This window comes from Ornithodoros turicata, chromosome 3 (assembly GCF_037126465.1).
Source record: "Ornithodoros turicata isolate Travis chromosome 3, ASM3712646v1, whole genome shotgun sequence".
NCBI lineage: Eukaryota > Metazoa > Arthropoda > Arachnida > Ixodida > Argasidae > Ornithodoros > Ornithodoros turicata.
Genome location: NC_088203.1, coordinates 21,687,739 through 21,707,434, shown reverse-complemented (window position 1 = coordinate 21,707,434; position 19,696 = coordinate 21,687,739).

Below are 19,696 nucleotides of genomic sequence, written 5' to 3'. Positions count from 1 at the left end.
CAGCGTCTTCAATGTCCCTCGCGGAAGACAACTTGCCTCACCAACGTGTACCATAGGACCGAGTTGCTGGCGTCCGCGATGGATATTTGAACGCACAATCTATATTTCTATTGAAAGTGCAGAAATCAGTAAGCTGAAATGTGATGTATACGCATACGAAAAAGTTAGAGATTAGAATAAATAGAACAAGAAAAATACATAGATGTTACTCCCGGCGTGATCAGGACTGTCTGCTTGTAGTCGAGGACAAATTAAAACACAAAAACACACGCGTAAAAGAAACGGCATGCTCCACAAACCTCGAAAGAATCCAGACGGCCGAAAGTACAACGAAGACAGAGGCATCGAGATCCTATCCCGGGATGTAACCGGATATCCACGCACTCTAAGAACAAATGGTGGTGGTTGTGATCGTTGAAAACAGGACATGTACGCTCTTTCTGTAACACTTTAAATACAGTCGAGGCGTTTACGCCCCTCGTCATGTTCGTCTCTCGTCCTCAGCAAATCAGGAGACTGCGCGATAACATTCTGAACGCTGGGTAGCTGAGCATGTTATACGGTGAAATACTGTTTTCAGACCGTACGGATATACGCACACGCACCAGGATGGGCAGGCCTAAGTCGAACAAGCGACGGTTGACAACTCATATAGGCTACGTACCGTCGAGAGCCTTGTCTCGGATTTTTCCTGCTCACTACCTGATGTCTATGTCTGAATACATCCTCGCTTCTATCGTTATCGAACGGCTCCAAATATAACCTGCATTTTGAGTGTTATTCGAATGTTGGGGAACATTGAATTTGTGGGACAATCCGAAACTATTATAACGGCTGCGTAAGTAAGTTCGATGCATTCTTCCGAAATAAGAAATAAAGTTGCTTTGGCAGTAGGGGACTCATGAGTTGCCAAAGGAGCTGGGAAGCTCAAAACGAAACCGAAACATCAGAAGGTTTCCTTTCCTACCGCCCGTACCATGAGTGACGTCACCAGTAGTCTCGTGTGGGCCACCGGCTGTTTTTCGGGCACGCGCTTTGTAACTTCTTCGTGCCACATGGATGACCAGTCACCTGCTTCCGCGATTTCGTTCTAAAATATTCGCCAGCGGAAAGTGCAAAACCTACAGAAAGCTTTACACGCGAAATACTGATAAGATGAAGCCTAGTGTTGCTGCACTGCTTTTCCGTAGTGGAGCACTTAATCACTGAAATTCATTTTCTAATTATCTGTGCCACTTGGGGACGTGAAATTGTATTCACTGACACACCGTACGATACACATTAATGTCGCACTGTTATCCCAACACGTTTTTGGTGCGGAGTCTTACGTTAAAGAAAATGTTACGACCATGCTCTTCCTGGAGCGGCACGATTAAGCTTGTGCCATATTTTACGATCAACTCCCAGAATATTCATGAGAGCATCCTCTGCAGCTGTTGCGGCCCCACAGAGTTCTTGAACTGTCCCTGTATCGCGGCTTGTATTTATTGCCCGGGCTCTTCGTCGTTGTTTTTCTTTCTCGAGTTTTTCAGCGTACGCGTTTCTTAACGACCCAATTAATCTGAAGCAAGTGCTTCAGGGGACGGCCTTGTCCAAATGCTGCTTAGCGTCTTCCGCTTGCTGCCAAAGCTCATGGAGTGTCCGTTTCTTTCAGGAGAATATCTCAGATTAATTCCGCGTGTTCTCACCTGTATTCGGAAGACGATACAATACCGTGGCCGTGGCGTATTGGAGTACGAACAGCTGTTCACTCTGTGTCGAAGCCAACGCTCTAGAAGGATAATGCCGCTGCACGTTGGAGAGCACAGGGGTGACATCCGATGTATAACACTTGCGGCGCTTCGGTCAGCCGTGTCACGTGATGCCTTTATGTCACGCACTGGACAGGTTCTGGCATTGGTGGAATCCTCCGAGGTTTCTGCACGTTGCTTCGGGGCTCAGTGATTAGCGTGCTGGCCATGTCACGTCGAGACTGGGAGGTACTCGGGTTCGAATCCCGGTGCCGGCTGTGCTGTCTAGGGTTTTTCCTGGGTTTTACTCAGACTCTTTCAGACATATGTCGGCACAGTTCCCATAGAAGTCAGCCCCAGGAAGCACATTCCCTCAGGGCGTTAGTCGTGGGGTTGCCCACTTCTGTGAGGCCGACAACGGCGAGCCCTTTCACCATCACCACTTCCTACTCCGATGCTTTTCTTCGGTTTTGTACCGTTCAGTGCTGCAGTGCAAAAAATGCGCGACTGAAAAGGCATATCAAACTCGACATGGGAAAAGCAAATTACCGTCGCAGTCGTATCTGCAGCAAGCACTTTGCAAGCGCCAGTCGTTAGCCAGTGCTCGAGTGCACATTGAGTGGGCGCTATGCAGCGAATAAGGCTTTTTAAGACTTTGCGGCAGATATTCCGCTTTCACCTCTTGCCGTATATTACTTACATTGTCACCATTACTGCTGAAGTGGCAAGCACAAATAAAACAATCTATTCTAAGAACAAGTTTCTCTACACCTGAAAGGCGAAGTATCATACTTGTTGTTTACCGATTGCTTGCATTTGCTTTGGATGTGTACAAAATGCGGGACAGCCTGGCCATTTATATAAAAAAAGGGGTGTGTCACAAGGGCGGTGTCGCAAGTGTTCCAGATACTCTTGTGTGAGTGTGTATATCTTTACTAAGTAACAGTTGTTTATGCAACTATTTGTGAAATTCACATATTAGTTTTAGTACCCAGTTAAGAGAAGCCCTTAAATGCTTTCGAACGCACTCTTTGTCATATCTTTTTCTCTTTAAGATCACTATACATGTCAAACCTACATCCTACATCATCAATACTGTTATCCAGGCCTTTACCGGCTATTCACGGGCACTTCAAATATAAATAAATTGAAATTGAAATGCGCCATGCTGCAGGTATATGTTGAAGAAAAATAAACACCTTGCTGCTAATTTAACGTGACCTCGTCATAGTTCTCACTAAAGCTAAATAAATTGCTTTCTTTCTCGTACAAAAAAAAATGCTGGCTGGAGTTTTGTTACTCACGTCTGAGTTTGAATTTGGGGAAAATGGCGGCTCGTACGCCTTACAGACACGCCCTGTCCCACCAGTTGTCGCTTCCTATACATACAATTGTGTCTTCTGATACTTCGTCCACGTCATTTTGGGTCTGCATTCACGTGAGTCAAGTTACTTGGTATCAGGATCGTGCCAGCACAGTTGTACGCAAACGCCGCACACGCAAAACACACCCACAGAGCTACGCGTCGCCTGCTCTCCTGCCTCGCATCCAGCGAGTGACGTCGCAGGCTACTCTCCACAAGGTGGCGACACCAAGACAGATCTCGAGGCGAATTGCTCGAAAGCGTGCTGAGCGAACGCACCGCCAGGGGCGCGAAGCTGTAGTAGAAATCTATTGTATCTGAAAACTCACGTGACCTCCGGAGCTGGACCGGTGACTGAGGACTAGCCACCCTATTTTTTTTTTTTTTTTTACTTTTTGTATGTCGCGAATGACGTAAATGACGTGTCATCCGTGTCTCTCTCACTACTTTCCTCCTCTCTGCTCTGCTTCCTGTCTTCTTTTGTTGTTCCTTTTTTTTTTTCCATTCACAGTTTTTTTTTGTTCGCGTTTGTCGGAATGCAGTGGGAGGGGAAATAGTGATGCCATTTTTCAAGCTCCTTTGTCGCCTAAACGCCGCCCGAAAGCTGATTGCAAAGCTTCCACCTTTCCTTTCTTTTTCTTAATAAACATATTCCCCCCCCCCCCCCCAAAGCTTCCCGACCTTCCAAAAACCACGCAGATAACAAAAAAAAAAAAAAAAATACTGATCCCGCCACTTGGTAAGTGTGGTACGTGATTACAGGGCCCGCTTGCACGAAACTTCTGCTAGGATCCTAACCATGAGGAATGTCCTTTAGCGCAGCCTTGCTAGTGCTTGTGTCACGTGCTACTGACGTAAACTTTTTTATCAGCGGAATGCACTGCTAGAGCTGCGCCAAAGGAACTGCATGATCCTAGCAGAAGTTTCGTGCAAGCGGGCCCTGGCTCCAAAAAAGAAACGAGCCACTAGGGGTGGGGGTGCTTCATGCATCGAGGAACAGCCAAATGCCAGTTGAGAAAGGGTGATAACCAGAGGGGGATAGAAAAAATCGGCCGTCAATTTCGCGCAACGCTCGAAAGTTGTGCATCTTCGCATATTTTTCGCTAGAGCACCGAAATGCTCTGCGGTTTCAAATTTAGCGGAAGTGACTCCTCAGGCTTGAGGCCTACAACTTCGCAATTCTGTGGTCAACCCATTAGCCGTCAGCTAACTAAGAAGATTAATGATGACAATTAATTAGCGACTGAACTAATTACTGATACACCACCGCCTTTGAGTTGGCCCGATCGGGAATAGATATATTAAACGACTTTTCCGAAAGAAAAACAAAACAAAACACGAATTTAAGAAAATTCTGGTCAGTCGTACATGACACACCCTATACAGGGTAGGAAGGGAGTTGCCTCAGGAGAGAAGCCGCGGCTTCTGTCCTCAGGCAACTCCCTTCCTACATCTCTACTGGTTCGCGGGATTTCTACCCCTATACAGGGTGTTTCACGAAAATCGCCCGGCTGAATAATTCGTGAACAGGTGGCGCCATCGAAGAAATTTCTTTTTGGGAAAGATCCTTGGGACATTGGCTATGAACTGAGCAGTGAGCGGCTCATTTGCATACACTTACTAATTAAATACATATCCTAACTTTTAAATTTTACTTCGCACGCTTACGGAACGTCTGGTTTACGCATCGGGACCTTCAGCGAAAAATATTGCAAGAAAAAAACCGCGTCGACACTTAGTGATTTTCCCGAGTAATTAATTGGTTTCGATTTACATATTTCTTGCGCGGAGCAGTGCACCAATGCGCTCTTTGGATCAGCTATTCGGCTGTCAATTTCGTGTTCATCCGCCTGGTTGACACATGGGGGTGACGGAAGATAAGGAACAGCCGCAAGACAGCAGGCAGCACTACTCTCCCGCGGCGCCGTCCCCCTCTAAGCTGCCCGCGCAACATTTCTGCCGCCAGGAGCGCTGTGTAAGTAGGGTAGAATCTATGAGAGATGCAGCTAAAGTTCACAGTGGCAGTGGTTTCAGCGTGTTTCTCGCCTTGCTTCTTGCCGTGCTCTTTTCGTACACGTGTGAAGCAGGTCCTCTCTTAATGGAAACCGTGAGGTAAGACTTTATTTCTTGCTTTTAGTGCATTAGCGAAATGTATATAGACGTGATGTTTAGCTACGGGAATGAATGCACGCTTAGTCCTTCGAGCACCCGTTTAAGAAAGCTTTATTCCTTCTCCTTTTAGGTAATGGCGTATTGTTGCATTCCACTCTGTCGATCGGACTCCAAGAAGAAGCCGCCCGGGGTGTCTTTCCACGAGATTCCCGCAGACATTGACGCACGGGAGCAGTGGCTCAAGCGCATCTAACGTGATAACTAGGTGCCGAACGCGGCGTCTAACTAGAGTAAAGCGTGCAGCCGGCATTTCACAAGTGGAGATTTTGTTGAAGGTAAGAGACGGAGGCTCATAAAGGGAGCGCTACCTTCGGTGTTCCCGGACTATACATCGCATCTCCAGCCACGATATGTTTCGGACCGCAGTGATAGCTCTATCAGGAAACGAAAGTTGGCCAATGACACACGCGGTGCCATCGATTCAGGAAAAAGAGTTCAGCTTGCACAGAATGTTGCGTTGCCAGCGGAAGAACTTGAAGTCGACCAGACACTCAGCATGGACACTGACAACACGGTTGGGCCTGAAGATGGTTTGACACAAGCTGTTACAGCGGATATGAGCGAAGCACCACATCAAACACTACGGGAGGACCAAGCAACCCAAGCGGACAACCTCAGGAAGAGGGACATCACTGCACTTGAAAGATAAAGATGGAACAGGAAGCTGAGGAACATGAGAAACGCTGCTGCTAACCTTCGTAGGACCGTTGACGCCTATAAGGAAGAACTAAGGAAATTGAAAGAGGACGGTCTCTACGAAAGTATTCAATACACCAAAGAAAGGGCAGAAGAGAGCAACGCATCAGCACTGTTTTTCCTGGAACAGGTCAGTAATTTCAAGAAAAGCCGGCCAGCCTGGTCGGAAGACACTATTCGTCATTCCGTGATACTCATGCACCTATCGACAAAGATGTTCTAACATCTACGAACAATTTGACTTTTGAAACTACAGTGCAGAAACACTCTAAATAAATACCTGGGGACAACAAGTGGTGAGACCGACTTCAATAGCCTGATTGAAAGTCGCCTGCTGACAGAAGCCGCAAACCATGAGACACCTCAGGCCAGGTCATGCTCACTTATCATTGATGAAATGCGCATCAAGCAGAAACTACAATACAACAAGCAGAAGGACTCTTTTGTTGGTGATGTCGACGTCTCCTCAGAAGCAACAGCTGATAATGAAACAGCGTTGGCAAATTCGCTCTTGTGCTTTGTGCTAAATGGTCTCACGGTGTCATTCCGCATCCCAGTCGCATACTGTTTTACGAAGGGACTGACCGGAAACCAGTTGTCAGAGCTCATTCCTTTTGTCATCAAAAAGGTCGAAACGACAGGATTCACTGTGATCCGTGTCGTTACTGACAACCACAAGGTTAATGTCAGTGCCATGAAGACACTCTGTGTAGGACAGATTGCCCCAAGCATGCCACATCTATGTGACGCAAGCAGGCCTTTGTTTCTGAGCTTCGATTACTGCCACATACTCAAGAATGTGACTTCGCAGTTTCTTGCACGTGACTTCGGCAAGGACGGAGAGGTATCTTCTACTCTCCCCGATGAACTCGTGCACCTCACCGCATCCCCATCCTTCAACCTCCTCTATCCTCCATCCGTCCGTCCTTCCGTCCTTTGTGTTTTGTTTTTGCTTTGCGTTCTTTTACTTTTTTTTCTTTTTTGGCTATAGTCGTGACGACGCCCACTTCTGTGTGGCCAACAACGGCGAGCCTATCCTGCCATCACCCCCCCCCCCCCCCCATTTTTAAGAGCGTAGGCAGCCACATGTAATGAGAGCAGGCTGCTGTGCGGCTCTCATTTATGGCGGATGACGCAATCCGCATGCAACGCTTCGGTACTGTACTGCACTACGCCATATACATTGAAGTCACTGTGCCCCTGGTACGCGTCTACAGAACCAACATACCTTCCTGAAGGCATGGGACTTCTGTTCCATTGTTTGAGAAAACTGCCGGGTTGACTACGGTATTAAATAGACTAGAACTTGAAGAATACGAAATTGAAGGCATTATAATGTGTGCTTTCTTTAATGAAGAAACTGAACGTGTTATCTAGTGCGCGAATAGAAACTGCTGCGCTACTCCCAATTTCTTTCTTTCCTTTTTTTTGTTTTTTTAAGGAACTGCTACGTACTGATGAGCCACTAGAGGTAATGAATCCCATCTCACTCGGCATTTCGGCAAGATTCCTTCGTGACCGTTGAAACATGTGACGTTACCAGCAGCTGCTGTTTCCCCAAATGAATGGTCATTCGTGTCGTCAGAGGGACTCAAATTTATTTCACAAGATCAAATATTTTTTTTTTATTTCCTGCAGGACAGTACGGGGCTTTGTCTAATGGACTCACTTGCAGAATGCTCGCTTTCTCTCGTTCTATTTTCTTTTTTTTTCCTGTCCATGCCGCGTTTTCAATTCCCTCTCACCACCACGAAGAAACAGTGGCCATGTGCGGTGTCGAGATGTGAACAGATGGACAGCAGGAACTAGTCGGAAACAAGGGTCAGTTAGTGCGCGTCTCCGGCCGACTTCAGTGGGAAGTGCATGTGCCAACGCCCAACTGCAAAGCCTGCCGGAAAGCCCAAGCAAAACCACACACACCACAGATATGACGTATAGGGTAAATCCAAGACTGTAGAGCTGCCAAAGACACCCACAGAAAAAAAAAAAAAAGAGAAACGCACAAGCTCCGCTCCGTACCGACTACCCCCAATGTGCGGTATTACTTCGTGACAGAGGGTAAACTTGCCTAAATTGGAACCCCTAAGGAAAGCCGGGGTTTAAGCCGATAAGATTAAGCCCTAGACCAGAACAAAATCACTCACTGATACCTGGGTAAATGTCCTATAGGTAGGTGGATTCGAAAGGAGCGCAGACAACGCCGTCTTGCTAAAAATGTATTGTTTTCCAAAGCTGCCTTAGTATAGTCTAATAAAAGAAACTGTCCCTTAAATTGGACCATGGCCTTCCTAAATTGGACATTTTACAGAAAAGGCCAGGTTCTATTCTCACATCACAAATCGAAGGCTCGCCGGCAATCAGGAACAGTAGCCTATATTCAAAACTATTTATCGAAACTCCTGTAGCCGGTTTTCTATGTGCCCTTTCCTGCACAACTTGAAGTTCAGTTTCATATCGGCGCGAATTACCATTTACATTTATCTTATTTATAATATATTTATTATGTAAATCATTTACATTTATATGTTATAACACGGGACGAAGTGTCCCAACCGATTTTTCAACTTTGGCATCGCAAAAAGCAACATTTACGTGCTTTACGTGCTATCTATCATGTATTTATCATGCTATTTGCGTTTACGTTATATTTACCATGTATGCAATCAAGGCTCGTTCGCGTCATGCAATCCCTCACATGATAATGAACGTTATCTTTCATAACTGCAGTTGTTCAGTATAAAACTTTGCTCCGCCTGTTGCGCATACACGTATATAGTTGCGGAGCAGCCAGTCCGGTTGAAATGCGGTTTCATCCAAGATATCCCATGACTGGAAGCTCCTCATTAATATTAGAAGGGAATATGTAGCGCAACTCATTAGAAACTCGAGGAGAGCCCGCGCACAGCCTGCAGATTAATGAATACGTTGAACGCATTATGCGCGCATGGGAAACTCCGCTTCTGGAGACTGAAACCGCGCTAAGTCAACGACGCGGACGGTTGACTTGATGCTCGTCTGTGCAAATGACGATGACCTTTAGCGTCCTGCGCCAATATCGAGGTTGAGGCGCAATCTGCAAGGGCAACTCCTGCAAGTGTTCGCGTGTTGCATGACCTGTGTGGAGCATCTAAACTTCAACACGGCGGACGTGTCCATGTTGTGGCTTAGTTTCGATTTTGAGATTTCTGAACTGCTATGTTGATCCTCGATGAGTTGGAGGCGAACGTGTATCAAACGCTGCTCATATATACTTCTGGCAGGCGTAACCGAGTTGTGCAAAGAGAAGGCTATAGTTGTAGCGTATTATTTGCGAAGTTCCAGCGTGTTTGATCAAACACACTTCGTGAAGTTGAATTTAACGGTTACCGGTTGCGAGGCCGAAATAGCAAGCAGCGAACGTCCTGCGCTGCAGGACTGTCAGATACATGCAAGCACACAACAGCTGTACTGATGCTGTCTTACAGATAAGAACTTCTCAGTGTGTAGCGCGTGTACGAATGTAGTGTAGAATTTACAGGGTAATGTTGCGACACCCGTGTGTCACTGGTGCGCATGTTTTTGGGAAACCTTAACGAAACGTCGCATTCTTCCTGCATTCTTTCCCAAGTGATCTGACACGCTGATTCAAATGCACGGTTACTCACGGCTACTCAAGTGTGGAACAAGCTTGTTCTGTTTTGCCTCGACAAGGTTTTGCTTCGCTCCCTGACGTGAGCTGTGCAGTAGTGTGCTTCAGCAAGAAAAGAAAAAGAAAAAGACGTTCATCAGAAATGTAGGCAGTACCGCTCCAAGACACGCAAGCATTGCTGATGTAACAGGTTTGCCAATTTTGAGTCGCTCAATCGATATCTTCCAAGGATGCGTCAAAGTAGGCGGTATTCCACATGTGTGGATAGAAGAAAACGCGGAAAGACAAACATCTGTATCATCCTCAGCGAGCAGAGTAGCATTGTGGCACAGAATAAAAATTATTTGGTTTAGTTTGCTGGTCCTCGTCTGCACTGCTTCCTTCATCCATGATTTCAACAGCAAAATACAGGTGCAGCTTAGCGACTCATGCGAAAAGCAGCCACTTCTCCACAAGAGAACACGGGGTCGGCCGTGTGAACCTGGATCGACTAGTGCAGTGTTTCACCGTTGTGCGGCGTCGATTTGGCACAGAACGCGAATAGTACAGCTTAATAAACGAGTCATGTAGTCACGTACGCTCATTTGGAGCACACTCTACATCGAAGCTACAAAGGCAGTGTCACCTGCTGTCTTATAAGATTCCCAAATTCATCGTGAAAGACACTTTAATTTAAAGTTTACAGCCAGTTATTTAGAACTTAGTCTTAGAGCGAGCGCTTTTCTTGCAGTGATGTCATTCTCAGCACAATTTCCGGTCTTCGTCCTGCCAAGGAATCAAGCCACCGTCTCCAGACAAGGCTTGCTGATTACGTTACCATACCTCAAGACAGCCCTCAATCATTTTAGACAATCCTGGACTCAACATCTCGCCCCGACTGCGCAGTAGGTGGAGGAATGCGCTCCTTCACTTGATGATCCATTGGGCTTTAAGGAAATACCGGTGGTACCCTGTGCAACTACTTTTAAAACAGAACTTCACTGTATAGCACGCTCATAGCCAACTAGAATGACATCGTTCTGCTCATTGACTATTTAAAAACGGGAGGCGTACACTTTTTTCTGGTAGACTAGTCGTATTCACGGTGCTAAGTGGTGAAGGTCTCTGTCCAGAAAACTCCCCAGCGCGTTCCTCCAGAGCGTTAGTCGTGACGTTGCTCACCACCGCGAGGCCGACAACGGCGAGCTCTCCAAACGGGGAAACGGGAGAAAACGGGAGGCGTACGCCTTTTTTTTGTATCAACTATGTACTGCATAAGGGTACAAAAAAGACCTAGCATCCGGTTTTCAACAAATCAAGGGTCAGAACGATGTCATTCGGGATGATGGTTGGCGAGAAGCGTGCTATGAGGTGAAGTTCATTTCTGCAGAAGGCAGGTCTTGCTCAACGACCCATCTAATACTTTGCTCTCCCCGACGAACTCATGTACCCTCTACGCATCTCCACCCTTCATCCTCTATCCTCCATCCGTCCGTCCTTCTTTCTTTTTGTTTTGTTTATTTTTTTATTTTTTGGCTACAGACGTCACGACGCCCTCTTCTGTGTGGCCAACTAGGGCGAGCCGATGCTGTCATTACCCCCCCCCCATAAGTAGTAAGTATTCAACCCAAGATTTACACAGAAAATTCACGGCAAGTATTGCACTTTTTACTTTAAAATTACCTTAAGTTATTTTGAAATTAAAATTTTTAAAATTTTAAAAGAGTGCAAAGTCTGACTCAATGCAATACTTGTCGTGGATTTTCTATGTAAAACTCGGGTTGTAGAAAGGGAAAAACTAAATAGAAAGGGAGCAGACAGAGAGAAATAATTTATTTGAAAATCAACGACACCATCTTGAAAAAGTCACTCCGGTGCGTGTGACTCATCGTTGGGCACGACAGTTGCAGAGGCAGGTGGCAAGCTAGTTGCAAGACATCAGACCAGACGGCACCACTGTCATGTCGATATGCGTGAAAGACAGAACAACAAAGTACTAGCGGCACGTAAAAATGGCAACACTGCTAAACAAATCTAAATTCGAGATCATGTAGGAAAACACTGCTCATCAGGAGGAAAAAGGCTTAAGGCTTAAAGTCTTAAGGGGCACTTATACTTAACTGCCGTGTTTGGGCTGATATTGGTACGCGTGGAACTAATAAACTATAAACATGTGGAAGTGCATACACTGGTCATGAGGGGAAATGGCTTAAGACGAGCAAATAGATAGGTTGAAGTGCGTCAAGGACAGACACGTTGGGGAAAAGGCGTAACCACTACGACAAATTACTCACCTTTCCAGCGCGGCGATGGAGCATCCGCTTCCGTCGACAGCCAGGGCTGAACTGACGCAGCGCGCCGACGGCGGAGCGACCAACCGCACGTCTTCTCCTCACGAGAGCCAGCGCTGGACTGATGCAAGCACCACTCTACGGGTGCTACGCATGCGCGCGCGCTCCTTGCGCCATCTGCGGCGACCACCAGTGAGAAGTAATACGACCGTACCTGCGAGAGGCTTAGAGAGAAGTGAACCTCTGCGCCCTCTGCAGGCCTTGCTCATTGGTCGTGACGTCATCCCATTGTCCCAAGCCTACAGTGCTTTTTTTTCTCTAACCGCCAAGGCAACTCCTTGGGACAAGGTCCACCTGCGATGAAGCCATGCCATGACGTCATCACTCAGACATGCTGTTGCATAATTCAAGGACGCGTACGCTCTATACAGGAGACCTATTCATTATTGAATCAGTGTCGCAAGATTCTTTCCTTTATACAACTGTAATGATTGCATAAAAAAATAGGAAACCTGCTCCAGAAGAGCACCATGCATGAAACCTGATCATAGCAAGCATTCTTATTGCAACGATTTACTAAATGTGGCTTACCAAAATCAAGAAAGAACAAAATATCCCAACAAGGTACACCATCAGTAACTAATAACGAGGACTTGGTACACAACAAATCCACACAGAGCATGGGTAACAAAGAGCGCAGAACAACGTGTCCGTTCCATCTGAGAGTAGGCAGAGAACTGAATAATGATGCATTCTTCCCCCTGAATAAAGTCACAGATGTATCACCCTTGCGGTTACTTTTGGCACTTATTTCATTGCAAAATTATTAAGAATCATGTCGGCACTAATCATGTCCAGATCAAGGGTGCGGCAGCACTATCGTCATCGTCAAGACAAGAATGATCAACAAGGATATTTCTTGTCAAAAAAGAAAACATACAGAGCGTCAACAAAAAGAAAGCATACATCATAAGACAGAACAAGCCTGGGCACGTCAGGATATTGCTCAATGAGCACTGTCACACGAGGAAAAATTACATGACCCCTAGGCAACAAAGGAATGCAAGCACAGAGAAAGCACTTGAACAAAGCGGAAAAGACAGTCCCCCCTCCAGCATCCAACTATTTCTAAACACACACACTCCTCTTATTCAAAAACAGTTCTCATAGTAAATCCGTCCATGAAATCACACAACATCAACCAGTAATGAGCCACACATCCGTACCCGTCAGAGGCAAACTGAATCCCACTCAGGCTACACTTTTCCCCTAACTGCCAATGCTGCTGCTAGAAACAGAATCACCGACGCGTGCCGTCCACCAGTATCATGTCCGTTCCACCAGAACAGTTGCATTGGGCATTAATGAAAAAAAAAACGGTAGCTTTGAGACAATAGGGTGATGTCATGACCAATGAGCAAGGCCATCAGAGGGTGCAAGGATTCACTTCTCTCTTAGACTCTCGCGGGTACGGATGTGATACTGGTGGACGACATGCATCGGTGATTCTATTTCTAGCAGCAGCGTTGGCAGTTAGTGGAAAAGTGTAGGCTCAGTGGAATTCAGTTTGCCTCTGACAGAGTACGGATGTGTGGCTCGTTACTGGTCGATGGTGTGCGATTCCGCGGACGGATTTACTACGAGGACTGTTTTTGAATAAGATGAGTGTGTGTGTTTTGAAATAGTTGCATGCTGGAGGGGGGGACTGTCTTTTCCGCTTTGTTCAAGTGCTTTCTCTGTGCTTGCTTTCCTTTGTTGCCTAGGAGTCATGCAATTTTTCCTCGTGTGCAGTGCTCATTGAGCAATGTCCTGACGTGCCCAGGCTTGTTCTGTCTTATCATGTATGCTTTCTTTTTGTTGATGCTCTGTACTTTTTCTTTTTTGACAAGAAAGATTCTTGTTGATCATTCTTGTCTTGATTATGACGATAGTGCTGCCGCACCCTTGATCTGGACGTGAGCAGCACTGACATGACTCTTAATAATTTTGCAATTAAATAAGTTCCAAAAGTAACCACAAGGGGGATACATCTGTGACTTTATTCAGGGGGAAGAAGAGTGGTAACGACACCATTCCGTGCAGTGGTCTGGCTTGAGCGCGTTATGTGGTGAAGTTCTGTTTGTTTCTATAGTCTGCTTCCTCCTGGAATCTTGCCTCGCCCGAAGACTATGAGAAAGAGTTTCTTTTTGCTAACGGGACCACTGACCAAGTCTGGCAGTGACCGACGTTCATCTTAACTTTCGACCGTCATCATCTGAACACCTTATACCATATTATATGACTTCGGCTACAGTCGCTGCCCACATGTGTGAGGTCAACAACGGCAAACCGCCACGTCATCACCACCTACACCACCTTAACAGTGTACGGCCCTTTATCTCTGTCGTAAGTCCTTGTGACGCCCAGCAAGGAGCAGTAGCTCCTGCTTACGGCACCGTGACACCGGCACGGATGTGAGTGTGCCGTTTGCTTGTGATGTTTGTCTCTAAAACTACAATTCAATTTCAATTTTCGATTTCAATTTATTTCAATTTCTGCGGTACAGAAATTTAGTCCATGTACAAAAGGCCCAGGCCTGACGAGGTACATGGACCAACATAATGCAGCTGGTGGAAGCACAACAAGATGTACCAGTGAACATGAAAAGATCACACATTATTTGAAATACAATCAGTATTCAAGCAAAGTAATGACACCCAAACATAAGTGATTGCACATTAAGATCCATTCCACACTTCGAACGAAAGAAGCAACAAAACAAAGGAAGCTGAGAGAGAAGGAAAAAATAAAAAAATAACACCTATGCAAATGCTAATTCAATAATGGATTACAGAACGAAGAGAACGGCAAGGAAGAGGAATGGTTAAAAGTGTCTACAGTAGAGCGCTATCTGAATTTGTTGTCAAGTGTGATCTGAACACTCGTTTATACTCGCGGATACGAATACTGAAATGCACGAACTTATTTAGGAAAAGGGGAACCAGGTATCCCATCGACTGCCTGCCGTAGTTTGTTCTAAGCACAGTGTTTCGAATTTTTGGACATCTCTTATTGGGAACAGCATCGTCCTACATGTAAGCACAAGGTTCCCTTCCCCTACCAGTTTATGAATATAATGTAAACATGCTTTCAAGAGTAAGAATGCGCGCATTGGAAAATAGTTGTGCAGAAGGGGTAAAAAAATCATCATTTGTAATCATACGCACAGCACGGCGTTGAAGGACACGTAGTTTACGTAAGTTCCCGGTTGTTGTATTGCCCGAAACCAGCAGACAGTAATAGAGCTTTGAGTCATAATAAATGGTTTTGATCAACAATTTCCGAAGAATATTCCTGATTCGACTTATTGCGCCTACTGATTTTGACAACTGGTGAGCGAGTTTATTAACGTGTGTATTCCAGTGTAAGTTTTCGTGAAACCACATACTTAAGATTTTTATTTCACTTGTTCGCTCGAGGGTACTCCATTATTATGTAACAAAAATGATGAATATACTGGTTTATTGATCGGTCTAAATATGATAAATTTGGTTTTCTGGATGTTCACTCTAAGTCGGTTAGAAACAAGCCACGTGAAGAGGTCCTCTAAATAGGAGTTCGCAATCCAGGATAAGTGCGGTAGATCATCGTTGGAGAAAAATATACTGGTGTCATCAGCATATAAGACTACATTGGGGGTGTTGGGGATATTGACTATGTCATTGATATAAAGCAAAAACAAAAGCGGCCCAACAATGAATCCCTGCGGAACACCATATTTGATCAGTCGCTTACGGGATTCAACGCCATGTATTTTTTCATCTGGTAGCGACTAGACAGGTAACTCTTGATCAGGTTACATGCTATCCCGCGAATGCCATACAAATAACATATTTTAAAGTAAAATTTCGTGATGAATAGAATTAAATGCTTTGCTCAAATCTAAAAATATACCAACCGTGTATAAGTTTTGCTCAAAGTTTTGTATAATTTGTATAAATGGTTAAATATATGGTTATAAATGGTTGTCATTGGGAAGACACCCTAGGTTGCTTAATATAATCGGGAAGTTTGCCTCGTTTTTCGATCTAGTCAAGGGACGGCAAAATCGTCACGCTGCGAAGAAGATAATCTTCTAGAATTTCTAGAAGGACAGTGAATTTCACTGAAACTCACCTCAAGCAATTTTCAAGCTGATACAATATATCCAATTATATATATCCAAGGTACGATATTAAAACGTAGTTCTCTTTTTCCCTTTTGACTTGTCGTTTGCTCTCTTGCTATATCGTTTCGCTGTCTTACGTTATTTTATTTACTGTTTTTCTTTCTCGTTTTCTTTTTAATGAGCATCTCAATGTCTGTTCTTCCTTCTGCGACTAACGCGGTGTTAAGCACTGCTTTTACACGGCATGAGGGAACATGTTCGTTAGGCTGACATGTTCGCTGCGCACATGTGCGCGCTGCTATTGTGTCTCTTCACAAGTAAATGAAATTGTTGACATAAAAATTAAATCTTCCTCTCCTTCTATTGAACAAAGGTACAGCCTCAACTAAGTCGACATTCCTACCGATTTCAGAAAGTGCCAAGTACCTTCCGGGTCCATGCTTGCAGTAACGGCACAATATGCGTTTATGATTTATAGCTTCGCGTGTCTCAGAGATGTATTCTGTGCAGTCGCATTCATCTCCTATAAATAAACCACCGCCGTTCCACCGCGAACGTCCGTACTTGAGAACGGCATGCTGCATGAAAAAGTAGTTTCAGCGTTTAGTGACATGCAGAACGTGTTCAGTATACGAACAGTTTACCTTTGACACATCAGCGCGACCTCCGTCAGCAGAGTTCGAGCTAGTGACAGCCGAAAACCTCTGATATGAAGAAGCTCATACGATCTCAAAACTGGTAAATTTTCAATGTAAAAAAATGGCGTCCAACATATGCAGGCAGTTGCATGTCGAAGGGCGAATGATGAAGAACGAGAGGGTGAAAACCACGTGCACAGCGCGCGGCCAAGGCCGCTCAAGCGAGTGTAGAACTTATAAGTAGCATCGCTGGTTACTTCTATGGATAACGAACACAAATATTTACAAGTTATACCATCTGGCACTCGGCCAGTCACTTATATTACCGACGAGTACCTTCTACTGTGACATATAGAAGGCGTGTAACATTGTCAGAAAAGTAGTGTAACTTTTAAATTAGATGTTTCAGCATTGTCAACGTGGCCCTAAAAGCAACCAGATTAAAAGTGTAGTATTGTGTTTTCTTTTTTCAAGATGTGACCACTTGCCAGCATTACTGGCCCAACTCAGTTACAGTCGAATGCAGCTCAAAGTTTGTCGATAGTTCAAGACAGTGTCGCGAAGTATTACATCACCCAGTGAGATACCTGACGTCTATTGTCAGTCTGCTGGACTCAGATATTTGCCAGTTCAGGCCTCAGTTTTGTCATCCTTGTAACAACTTAAGGCGAGTTTTATAGCGTTTCGCTCTATAAGGCCACAAAATAGCGCTCGAAACCTAGCGCTGTTTTTCCGTGTGCTGTTCTCACATACAACCGAGCACATAGCGAAATCCTGCTGGGGTCACGGGATATCTCTTTGCGACGTGATGCACCGGTGCTACCGTGATTGCGTACTGTCAGCGTCGGGTATCCACAGCATGAAGGGGGATGACACTTTCGATGCCGTGATCGCGATACCAGACTATAGTAACCAAAAACCCATGCATTGGCAGATGAAACTAATGAAACTCGTGGCCATTTTCACGTCGTCGTCGTCGCATTCCCGTCTTGCTGCTTCGAGTGATCGGAAGCAAAACAAACCCCAGCTTCCGCCACGTCACGGCTGAAAGAAGCTCACGATTGGTTAACGCAGACTCACTCCTCAATATAGCGCTAGAAAAGTTAACCGGGGCTCTACTTCGACAAGAGCGGTTTTATAGCAGTTCGTAGCAATGCGAGGAGGAAAATATAGCGCAATTTTCTAGTGCTATGTAGCAAAGCGCTATATGTGGGAACTCGCCTTTAGACAAGAGAGATTTCGCTGTCCGCTAGTGGAGTGGTTCCCAAAGAGTGGTCCGCGGACTCCCGGGAGACCCTGAGAGCGTTCGTGGGGGTCCGCGACGATCGAAGACAGTCCGAAGACCGTCTTGGCGAGTGCGAGTTTTTCATGTGTGACACTGTGATGCTAAAGAAGGCAGAAATGTACTACATTCTCATATGCCCCATATCATCGTCATCATGTATCTCTCTCTCTCTCTCTCTCATTTGCTGCATGGTGGTGCCTGGTTTGCTTATTTTTTCCTTTTGTTTTTTCACGTCCATTATTTATGCAAACATGCATCGTACTTAGCGGGGGTCTTCGAATGGATTCTCAGTGGTTCGGGGGTTCCGACACAACGGGAAGCTTGGGAAACGCTGCCCTAGTTTATACGCTGCTGTAGGTTTGCTTAGAAGCATGCCCCTGTCGCTGTAGCGTGGCAAATGGAGGCTGACTTGCTGTCCAGCATTGTCTGCAGACTGGTCCTGCCAGGTGTTGCGGAGGGTGTGGGCATTAGTGCTGCATATTTTTTTGGTTCGGTGTTAGCGCCGCGAAGCAGCTATGGTTATGAGCGGCGTACAGGCATGTACAGATGGAGGGAGGATAGCAGGAAGCAATGTAGGACAGGGGGTTAGTATGCGTCCTGGACTGACTTCAGGCCGAACTGTGCCGACATTTGCCTGGAAAGTCTTCGGAAAACCCAGGGGAAACCTCACACAACACAGCCGGTGGTAGGATTCGAACCCACCACCTCATAGTCTCCAGCACGACCTTGGCTACCAGCACCAACGAGCCAGACGCCTTAACCCGTTCGGCCATGCAACCGGTAGTGTTGCCTCTGCAACCATGTTTAAAGAGCAGGTGGTTGCTCCATCATGGTGAAGGGACAGCTTTGGGTTCATTGCAGAGGTTCCCTGTCCCGTTTCTGCGGAAAGCTACAGCAAGACTGCTCCACCTGCTCGTATGCCGAATAATCCTGTAATGGTATAATCTTGTCACGTTATGTTAAAAACTCCGATTCTCGTCCGATCTCTAACCCGTATTCCTCCGAAATAGTGCTTGCGAGTGGAGTACACGAACGCATTCCAACTAGAACATTAGGAACACTTGAGCATGTGCGCAGTAGAGAGCCATTCTCCTTGTCAGTTTAAGCGGTTATGCGTCTCAGGGTACAATCAGGACGACGTCAAACACATGGTCTGAACACCACAGATGGTACTCTTGATCGATAAAAAAAAGAAAGAAAGAAAAAAAACGCGTAAATTTCGAAGTGATACACAAAAACATGAATTTACCCATTCCCCACGCAGCAGTTTTTTTTTTATTATTATCATTTAATGAGTCAACTTGCACTCCTGGTCATAGTGCACCACATACGCTTCCGTAAAGAAGAGTAAACGTTACGCTGCATGAGTGACAAGCTCTTGTAGTGGCGCCTAGAGTTGTGCGCAATAGAGCTCCTATTGAAGTCCCGCTACGTACCAAATATCGCCTGTTCAGAATCTTGCCGAATTTATGGCATTTCAGCCTATGTGTCCCGCACACTATTCTCCTAAAATATCACAAAATTAATTCTTAGTTTTTTTCTCTAAAATCCGTGTTAGCGCCGCGAAGCACCCTGTGGCTTTGAGTGGCGTACAGACAAGGACAGATGGAGAGAGGGCAACAGCAAGGAGTGGGGACGAGTGGCGGACAATTTCTAGTTATGCGAAGTACATCATGCGAGGTGATCAATTCACCAACGCGCATGGCAAGTCAACTTCCGTGCTCTCACCGCAGCTGACGGCAGACTTGCAACGTCTCTCGACGCCGA